Below are 11,569 nucleotides of genomic sequence, written 5' to 3' on the forward strand. Positions count from 1 at the left end.
TCAGAACAGACTATGACAGAACGCCTGCGCGCATGCACGCGCACGCGCACACACACACACATACACACACACACACACACACACACACACACAGCTGACAGCTGATTAGATGAAAGAAGGAAGTAGTCATCTATAGCTACCTAGAAGCCCAAGAGACAGAGGGGGTCAAAGACATGCACCCACAACCTAATGATGGTGAATGACTCATCCAGTTAATTCCTATCTATGAGTATTACAAATGGATACACTGGAAAGAGGTATTTAGTTAGAAGTGGACACAAAAGGAAAAAAGACACACAAAGTATTATTCCTCCTTCTTTGAGAGAAGCTAAATTCATGGTTAAGAGATAGATTGAAATTCACGCTTTTCTAAGGAATGAGATTTTTCATCCAGGAGTTTCCTTTGCGAGTGAAGAAAAATTAAATACCGATATAATCTGAAACATTCTCAGAAAGGATAGTATACTCCACATTATTTTACTATTGCAGAATTTAAAGTCTTAAAAATTAAAAAAAAAAAAAACTGGTTTAGAGATCCACAGTCAAAAGCTGTGATGAAATAGAAATAAAAAGATAAAAAGAAATTTTTCTCTCTTTCTCTTTCTTCCTTTTTTTAATACTCCAGTAATATGTGACCATAAGTAAAAATCAAGGAGTTAGGGAAAAAAGCATATTGAACTAAGAAAAACTGTAAAAGAAGTAGAAGGAACATAGAAAAAATTTCTCCAGTTCTTATCCTCCCAACTCTGACGTGGGCCTGGTAACAAGGATGAAGAGTATCTGCTACATGATGCATCCCATGATAATTCTAATGGTTCATCAAAAAAAAAAAAAAAAAATCAGATTCTGCAGCTCAGCTTCTAAGACTTCACCTCAGGGGATAATCTTATAATTATGGCAAGATGTACGTATAAGGATGTTTATCACATAAAAATTGTAAGCAACAGGTTACTGGTAGAGTTCATTAAAAATTAGCTCTGTGCAGTGTTACATGTGGATTAATGAGGCACATAAAGTTACAAGATGGTGATACTCCTAAATCGTTTTTGGTAATTACAAGAGTGCAAAGGAATATAGAATAAACCTTTCCGCCACTCCATCTGACCTTTCTAAACATGAGTGTCAGCTGCAGCAGGCTTAATGGTCCACTTTCCATATAAGAAAACCAACGGTGGAGCTCATCACACATATAAGGCTCATGTACACACACGGCTAAGTAAAGCTTTCAGATACAGTGACCTTGTTTACTCAGTGGTTCTCGCCTGGTCAAAAATTGTGTAACTGCAGTCAGTTTTTAAGAAAGGAAAATAAATGTATGTTTCTCTTTGGAATAATAATACTCTGAAGCCACAGAGAGACAGTGACATATTATAATGGTGGTGATAATAATAGTATGCAATTATTTACCGGGTACTTTCTATGAACAGCCACCATGCTAACTAAGCATTTCTTCCACGAATATCTGTGTTTCTCCTCACAGTAATCTTAAAAATACATCCTATTATTTTCTCCCACTTTATGAAGGAATAAGGTGAGGGTTAAAGCAGTTTCATAATATATACAGCTGGATGATATGTTTTGTGGCTTTTGCATCATCAGACATTCAGCCCTAGCTAAAGAAATGATGACAGGAGGAAGAGAAAAGCCAAAAGTGAGGGGTACTTCAGGAAGGCAGAAATCATTTATTGCCTCTTTCAATTTGGGTTTGTTAGGACAAAGGGGCTCCTTAAAAACAATTTAAGAGCCAAAGACATAGAGGAGGGTTTTTTTTTTTCCCCTCTCTCAAATACTCTAAACTATTTTTCATTACTACAAACAAAAGCACAGGGCAGAAATTTCCATTCACCTAGATCTGTGATGGGCTAATCTTCTTTAGTTATCTCTTAGCAACCTGGCAACAAATAGAGGTTGCTGAAGTCGGGTTGATTAGCATTCTTTTTTAGTCAAAAGATCAGAGTTATTACAAGGTGCAGCCAACAGCCCTGAGGCTTACAGTGTTTTAAAGGTCAGGCAAAGTTGTTGTTGGTTTGGTTCGGTTTTCCTTCAGTGAAAAACAAGTTCTCTTTGTTTATTGGGTTTATAAAACTAAGGTCTTTGAGTGAAAGGGGCCAGGCTCTGGACTGTAGGGAGGGTTCGCAGCTTGTCCATACAGTCGTTGAACCCTAGGGAGATGTAAAGCCCATTACTCAGCCTGTGCGGCTTCTCAGCCTCTACATATACAGAAGTCCATGCCCGCCCATAATCATAAAGACCAACTGTGACATTCTTTAAAATCTACAAAGAAAATTGTCAAAGCTAACTTCCACCAGTGGGGAAAACTCCAATGATTTGTAATAAGTGAAGAAAACACATTCATCTCAAAGAGCTTGGGAGGTCAGTTATCCTGCCCCCCACCTCACCCCCATTCAGAGGCACGATCTCGAACCAATACAAGTAGGAAAGAACACTATCATCCTTTCTTAGATGCTCCTGTTCACAGCTTCTGTAGCAGGACATTCTTTGTTAAGTCTCGCTAGAGTCCTTCCTGCCGCTTGTTTCAAGCTAATCTCTTCTTGTACTCTTTATAATGAAGGCATGTACCTTTCTTAAGTTTTTTATTAGTCTTTTATTTACTTGACATTTATCATGAATTCACGTGGACCTTTCTCTTCTCTAAATTCAGTTTTTAAATTAGTCATTAGAAAGACATCTACTAGGCCTGGCAATAGGCTAAGTCTTGGTTATAGAAAGATTATTAGGACATGGTCCTTGCCTGCAAGGAGCTTACTGGTCTCATGGGATGAAGTAGATATTAAAGAAATAATGGCAGCAGAGTGTGTTGTGTGAAGTTTAGGAGTTCTTTGTTTTGGAAACTTTGTGTTTTGATACTTGTCCATTGAAAACTACCTTAATTTTTCCATTTCAAAGTTTCGGCTATATTTTAATCACTAAAATTCAATTATTTAATTTCCACTGGGAGGGGGAGGAGCTGACAGGGGTAGGGGGAGGCAAACAGTGCTGGCACAATAAAAGAATGCCCTCCATTGGCAAAATGAAATAAAAAGGAACACCAGAACATATCTTGTAGCCTTGTACCTACCTGGACTGGAAATAGATAATGCATTTCCTGGATTCAAGGTATCATAAATTATAAGGTGCATTATTGGTTTAATACAAGAACAAAAAGGCTAAAAATAGAAATGAATACAATAAATATATATGTCCTCTGGATTCTAGAAATCCAAATGGACATGCGGGGATGCCTAAAGGAAAGATATTGGTACATTTTTAACTACTTTCCTTTCTAATAGTCAATTGTTAACGATAAGAGATGAATGCAACTAATGATGGATTACATTGAACTAAAGTACACGGACTATTTCACAATTATCCTGCAGAATGGCTATCATCATATTGTTGTCCCTATTTAACACCTGGGGAAAGTGAAGCACAAAGAAAGAATTTAACTTCGACCTCAGACCCAGAATTTAAACTCAGGAGGTTGACGTATAAAGTCCATGGCCGTTCCACTGTCCTAAGCGTCTTTCTACATTTCCTCCAAACTCAAAGTTTTCCCGTCTGTTCTCCTGGAACCCTCTCCCAAGTGCACTTGACAAGGTGTGTTTTCTCTAGTTATTAGACTTTCCACTATACTTCATTTCTGTTCCCTACTCTGGGGGAATGTCCTAGAGTGTCGGTTCCTGGAACCATTCCACCCCGGAAACTCTGTCGCAAGTCCTGGCTTTCCCAGGGCATATCTTCATTCCCACGACATCTACTCTCCAGCCTTCTGGAGACTTCTAGAAATCTTTTCCTCTGTCCTTATGGATTTGCCAGGAACTCATAGGAGCCCCATAAATGGTTCTGAGATTGCACCCTGATTACCCCGCAGCTTTGGCATGGAATTTGGGAAAGAAGAGTGCCCCTGTAGGGGGCTGTGGAGATAGATGCTGAGGGAGCAGGTGGGCTGCCAGGAGTTGAGGCCAGAAAAGGCCACCTCATCAGTGGAGACCAATGTCAGAGGTCTTGGAATTCAGCAGGAGGTTCCAGCACAGCGGACCAAAGGACCATGTGGAACTGGCCACATCCCAAGGGAGAGCTCTGCAGGGCATCCAGGACAGCCTGGGAACACCGCAGCCGAGACCAGCGTGCCAGGAGATGGCCGTCCTCCCAGAAGTATAGGTACCTTTCTCCTTGACCCCAGGGATAGTGCTCTCAGAAAAAAGAAGAGGGAGAAAATGCAAAATAGTTTCAGTTAACCCAGAAATGACTGTTTTAAACTGTAAGAGACAGAATTTCTTTTCTTTGGCAAGTTTAAGTAGTATCCCACCCCTCCCCCTGTCATTGGTAGAAATAAATAAGAGCTCCTCCGAATATGGGCTATAGAAAATAAATGAAGACCGACTTCATGTGCATTTGAGTAGCACTTTGCCTCAGTCAGCCTGTGTTCAGGAAAATAGAGGCACCCTGAATATATCGGGATAAGATTTAGCATAGGACTAGACCTGACGCAATTATGAGAGGAGCTCCGAAAACAAAAATCCAGAAGGGGAAATAAGAGTAAACTTACTGTCCAGTCTTCCTGAAGCACTGGCTGGGTAGATTGGTCAGAGCTGGGAAACAGAAAAGCCAAGTGCTCTTTAGTCACCTAGGTGGACACCAGTAAGGTTGCATGCGTGTGTGTGTGTGTGTGTGTGTGTGTGTGTGTGTGTGTGTGTAGCTGTTGAGAAATTATACTTTCCTGAGCCAACTTTAGGAGAACAAACAATGGGATTGAAAGTTGCTAAGAATCTTGTCTGTGCCCAAAGTGTTATGAATGATCTGCAATGTTGCAGAATCTTCCACGTGAGACCCTTCTTTGCTTGTTTTCTGAGAGTGTTAAGTTCCTCTAAGTCTAATTAAGTCTAGGAATCCAAGTGAACATAGGCCTTGAGAGGTTCTCCAGCTCCAGAATTATATGGATTGTTTCTCTTTAAATAAAGGAGTAAGTGCTCAGGGAACTGAGGCGCCCCTATTGTGGTCCGTGAAGCGAACCAGATTAAAATAAACAAGTGTAATTGGAGAAGTTGAAATTATTCTTAAAGTTGGACCAATCATTCCAGCTGCAACAATTTCGAAAACAATTTCTGCCACACAAAAACCTGCACACAAACATTTCTAACAGCTTTATTCATAATTGCCAAAACTTAGATGTCCTTCAATAGATTAGTGAATAAACAAACTGTGGTACATCCAGAAAATGAAATATCATTCAGCCATAAAGAGAAATGAGCTATCAAGCCACAAAAATAAATGAAGAAACTTGAAATGCATATTGCTATGTGAAATAAGCCAGTCTGAAAAGGCTATATATTATAAGATTCCAACCTATGACATTCTGGAAAAGGCAAAACTTTGGAGTTAGTGAATGAATCAGTGATTGCCAGGGGTTGGGCAGGGGAGGGATGAATAGGCAGAACACGGAAGATTTTTAGGGCAGCAAAACTACTCCACGATACTACATGGTATGTCATTATACATTTGTCAAAACCATAAAATGTATAAAACCAAGAACGAACCCTAATGTAAGCTATGGACTTCAGTTAATAACAATGCATCCATGTTAATCAATTATAACAATGTACCCTACTAATGCAAAATGTTAATGAGGGGAAATTGTAGGGTTAGGAGTTTGAAAAGATTGTATGAGAATTCCCTGTACTTTTCACTCATTTTTCCATAAACCTAAAACTACTCTAAAAAATAAAGTCTATTAATTTAAAACTATTTAAAAAAATGTTCAGGTCTCTATAGGTGATGCTTTCATGGGTTTAGTTAGAAAACTTTCTTGATCTCAAAGAATGCATAATAACCTCAAGATAGACTGTTTCATTCAGGGTGTTGCTAAAGCATCCTTGAGCAGAAAAATGGTTGGACTTACTCTGTTTTAGTCACAGGTCTAGTATCCTTCAAGGAGACATGTGCGGCCTTGAATGGTGGTGTAAGATAGTTGCCCAAATCTTTCTCCATTACTTATCTATGAAAGGTAGATTAAAAGAATAACTATCTCACAAGGTTGTTGCTAGAATTAAATGTGCAATGACTTAGCAGAGGGGTCCCCAAGCCCCTGGCCGTGGACCATTACCAGTTCGTAGCCTATTAAGAACTGGGCCGCACAGCAGGAGGTGAGCATGGTGAGTATCTGTATTTGCAGCCACTTCCCAGCACTAGCATCACCGCCTCAGCTCCACCTCAGATCATCAGGCATTAGATTCTCATAGGAACACCAGTCTCTGGTACCAAAAAGGTTGGGGAGCCTAGCACGTAGCAAGCCCTCAGTAAATGCCTGCTGGTATGACTCTATGAAAGCTGCCACATCACTCCAAACCTCAGTTTTTTTAATCTGTAAAGTGGGGATGTTGTACTTGAGGACTGCTTAGATGTCTTCCATGCCAGGCATTCCAGCTTTCTATAATTCCGCCACTAAAGAAACAAGGGTTGGTTTGTGGAGCTTTGAAAGAAGCCAGCACATTACAACTATTGAAACTATGTGTTGTGAGAAGCCATTCAGGGGGGAATAAAGAAGTAAGGGAAAGATATTTACTGAGAGCTCGTTCTTTGTTAAGCCAGTAATTCCCATACCTTGTTTCCTCTGCTCACCATGAGGGTGGTAAAGGGAAGATTTGAACACAGGTCTGTCTGACTCACAGCACAGCTCATGTTATTTCCTCTACTACATACTACTTTTATCTACTTCCAGGAAACCCCAGCTTGTCTTCCACCAGGACAGGGGCAGGCATGGAAATACTGAGAACAACTTAACACTGTGATGTGACTGCCTAAGGAGATTTTCTCTGCCAGACCAGAACATAATGAATCCTGTTAATGAACGAGCAAACTCCCAGAGGTAAATAGAGACACAAACATTTGAAAAGGTTCACAGCCACAATGACATACCAGCAAGACAGCGCTGAATGAGTCTGTTCTGTCTTTTTTGAGAAAAGGAATGTTTTCTAAGAGCCTCTCACCCCGATTCCCTGCTGATTCAATAGCTCCAGCCCCAGAGCTAAGAGGAAGTTTGATGAGAACACCAATTTTCCTGAGCTCTAATGGTGAGACATGTCTCCTTTTGTGCATAACTCACTTCTCTTGTATTCACTGACTTTCACTCATCCAGTTTGGCCCTCTGCAGCCTGTATAAGATTTGAAACTGCAACCCTTATACATTCAAGTCCAGATTATTCGTCTTAAAGGGAACCAGCCATTGTCGAAAGTCCCAGATAATCCCCCAACCTCACTTGCACCATTTTTATACTGCTTTCCTGAAAAGTCCAAGCTCTAAATTGAAAGAACAAGCAAAGTAAAGTTGATAGCTTTGAATGTCAAATCTCAGCCAAGAATCCAATCAAACATAGTACCAAGGTCCCAAGGATGCTCTTAGCTCCCAACTCTCAAGTCCATTCAGACAGCCTTTGCCATGTGCACACAGCCCCGAAAGAAGCAAAGAGGTCACTTCTGGGCTGGAGGAAGTCTGGGCAAAGGCAGCAGGCACAATGCAGTCCCGTCCCATGAACCCAGGTCTGAGTACAGGCAGGCTGCCTCACAGGTTTAGATCTTAATCTCTGATTTGGCCCTAAAAACTTCTCAGGGACAAGCATCCAACACAATAATTGAAGGGCAAAAACAGGATGTAACTACAAGAATGACCAAATTCCCAGAGGTAAATAGAGATACAAACGTTCAAGTGTGTTTCTAGAACAATTGTGCCTGAGGGTCCTCAATGCTGGGTAAAGAGCCTGGGGACTTTAGGCCCTAGACAGTCCACAGGGCCCCTCTTCCCAAGATCCCACCTTAATCAGGTCACCTAGCTAAAGCTGGAGTACATAGTGGCTGACTCAGTATACTTTTTGTGGAAGACTTACCTGCTCTACGCTTCTCCTTACTTTCTGCTAGAGGCTAGAAAGCCACAAAACAGAGACACCAAGTTAGCAGGATGGAAAACAGGGCCATATGAAAGGGGAGGGGAGATGGAGGAAGGGAAAATTAAGAAAATAAACATGAGGTCTAGATAGGCAATGATTCATGGAAATTTCAGGATTGAACACTCATCTTCCTCTCATCTCCTTTTCTCTTCTGGATTTTCAAATCTTAGATTTTGCTTTAGCCCCCACTAAAAACTCTCTTCTACAAAGTCTTCTTCATTGCCACAATTTAACACTGGCCCCTCTCCTTTTCCCAAACACGTTGGACAATTTCAGTCTGAACTGCGAGCCAACGTCTTTATACATGCCTCTGGTTTCAAGTGTATAATCCTAACACACTGTCTCAGCAAGAATTTTTAGTTGTTCGTGGACAAGTTTATACTTGAAATTTCCCTTACAGATATGACCTAGTACTACATTTCACCACAAGATATGCATTGACTTACTCATTGATTGAATCGCCCCCTGTCAGCGTGGGGTCATAGATGCAGATATTGGCAGAAGAAGCCTCAAGAGCTCCATCAAGGGCCTGTCAACCCTTGGCCCAACCACCGAAAGTGATTGAAGTTGCTATTTCATTCAGAAAGCAACTACTATTTATTCATCAGCGACTCACCCAGTTACTATTTTTCAAACACACATTTGATTTCTAAAATACAAAGTCAAGGCATTGCTGACTTTTTATGAACTTTTTTGTCATGGATATTTTTTTCTTAATAGGCAGATGTTAGAAGTTCGGGTCAAAGAAATTTTTTTACGTTAAAAAAAAAAAGTCTACATCATATTAGAAAAATTTGGAACTACTGAACCACACACCAAATGCTAAAGCCTCCCTCATTTGGTCTGGCAACACACTATTAGCTGGCTCCCAGGATCCAGATTCTCCATTACAAACTCAACCTGCCACAGAGTGAGTTCCTTTGAGTGGTTATTTTAGAGCCTGCCGAAAAAAAGAGTTTCCGAATTTACAAAAGCTCCAAGCCTAGGGCAAAGTTTAAATGCTACTGATGCAACTATCGCCTTGGCCTATTTCCTGGGAGCCGTAACCATACACAATCTAGAAACGTGATGTAAACCATTAGCTCTCTTTCAGCTTATAATAAACAACAAAGTCTAGTTCCAATCCCTTCCTGTCCCCAGTGCAGATTATTCAGAGTCCCATCATTGCATGGCCAGAAGCAGGAGACCACCAAGCTTCCGCATGTTTCCTGGCATTAGCAGAATCAGGTAGGCTTCTCTGCCTCCTTGACCTTCCACTACTTTTATTGTGGAAATTCATTACCTTTATTTCCACAAACTATCTGGCATTACAGCTATTTGGCACAGTGAACCCCATAGAAATAAATGAATGTCACTCGAATGTCCTGATACTTAAATTTCTACATGCTTCATAATCCAAAAGGCAACTATCAGGTTAACCAATAAATATACAAATTCAGACAGGACTTCCATATTTTATGATGACATTATTTATATTCAGGGAAAAAATGAAATAGGTCTTAAACTGAGTTGTGACATAGTGATTTCTACTCCGAAAACCGGCACCTGGAAGGAGGTAGTTAGGGCTTGCAACATTCTCTGTAGAGTATCCACAACCAACAGAGCCTAAGATTAAATTGATTAACCAAAAATTAAGGCCAACCTGCCAACCTCTCCATCCCCTCTACAGACAAAACCAACATTTATGAATTACCCCATGCCAATAACTGTGCTGTGCTTTTGTCATTGCATTTAACACTCCTTAACAGATAGATACTACTCTTATTGCTGTTGAGAAAATAAGGACATTAAGCCTCACAGGTTGTATAAGAAAACCCAGGTAAAATAACTAGTGTGTGGCAAAGTCGAACTCAAACTGGGATTTTCTGACTCCAAAGTCCATACATTTTCCACTATGCTACATTGCCTTTCAAGAGAAATATTTCTTTGCCTAGCAACCTTCACAGGGTGAGTGGACAGATTTGGGTCTGACCCTAGTATAGGAGAGTGAGAGATACTTGGAAGGCTTAAAAATTGGTGGCACCAAAAATTCAAACTCTTTTTCACATAAGAGCTCCAGCGGAGTTTTTAAAGCAGTATTCCCTCAGCTGGCCCTGCGAACAAAGATGTTGCAAAAACAAAATGTGAGCCAACATGTCCTACTTATACATATTTGTAATTTCCTAAACAATGAGTGGTGAGTGTCCAATATGGAGCTAAGTCAGTGAAGAACACCGTGGGATGGGCATGATGCAAGACGAGGCAGCTTCTCAGTGTCAGGAGCTGGCTTCATCTCCACATAACTTGCAACAATGGGGATAAGAGACTGCAAATGCTGTGGGCTGACTGCAACTGTGCTGTTAGGAAAACTGCTAACCCAAATCAGCCGGCAATACCAGTTATCTTCATGATGACTTTGGAGCAGTTCTCAGAACTAAACCATGGGAAAAGGCCATGGGGTTATACATGACTCAAGTAAAGATATGGATAAATTTATTTATTTATTTTTTTATGCAAACATTTTTCCCAACTGAAGAATTGTAGTGTTGGTATGAATGCACATTAAAAGAAAAGAAACTGAATTGTGTTCCAAGGGATTTGTATTGACCATACATGCAGCTAATGACATGGTTTGCTTCTCCAAAAGAATCATCATTCATTTTCAGAATGACCTTGTAGTTTAAACTCTTTAAATTGAGAACACAATGAACAATCTCCTCTGCTGAATTCATAAGTAACTAAAACACATTAGCACTAAGCCATTATTTGGGTAACTCCTTTGCCTGTTGAAATCTGGATTGATTCTTATTTATGCTTCAGCCTTTCTAAGCCGATGATATCTGCAAATAGATCTTTCTATACAGGTTGAAGAGACCCTGATTCAATAGAACCGCAGGTCACAGATCATTCACTTAGCCTTTCTCAACACAGAACTTTGGCAAGGAGGCTGGGAAGTTTTCACTTGGCTCATAGACATCTAGCCAGATGGATCTGTTTCCGAGCAAGGTTAGAAGGAACTAAAAGAAACCACACACCTGGTTACCAGCTAGGCTAGCCCTTTTAGTGTACCTTGAAGCTCTGCTCTGTTAACTGACACCTTGGTAATTTGTATCGTTGTCTTTGCAGGTGTTCACAGAGCCATAGAATAATATAACTCCAATCTGTGATCAACTGACTCAACAATTTTATCTTATAGAAGAAAAAGCTAAGCTTCAGAGAAGTTAAGTAACTTGTCTAAGGTTATCCAGCTAGGAGGTGGCCAAGCTGTTAAAGAAACTAGACTCTGAACTTAAAGAAACCAGACTCTGGACTCCATGGCCCAACCTCACTCCTGAGTATGTGTCAAGACAATGCTTTTCAGCCTTTAGAACACATCAGAATCACCTAGAGGTGTGTTAAAACACAAATTGCAGCCTACCCCCCAAAATTTCACATTCAGTAGGTCTGGGGTGGGACCTTGGAATTTACATTTCTAACAAGTTCCTAGGGAATGTTGATACTCTTACTCTGGGGCCCACACTGATCTAGGATGTGTGTAAGAAGTTCTTCCTCTGACCCCCAAAACACAAAAGATTCATCTAAAAACTCAGAATAAAGCAATTTGTTCCAGTTTCCAAGTCTGTCCTGGGCCAAGTAAGTTAGGTTGAAAC

This window comes from Rousettus aegyptiacus, unplaced genomic scaffold, assembly GCF_014176215.1.
Source record: "Rousettus aegyptiacus isolate mRouAeg1 unplaced genomic scaffold, mRouAeg1.p scaffold_m13_p_12, whole genome shotgun sequence".
Classification (NCBI taxonomy): domain Eukaryota; kingdom Metazoa; phylum Chordata; class Mammalia; order Chiroptera; family Pteropodidae; genus Rousettus; species Rousettus aegyptiacus.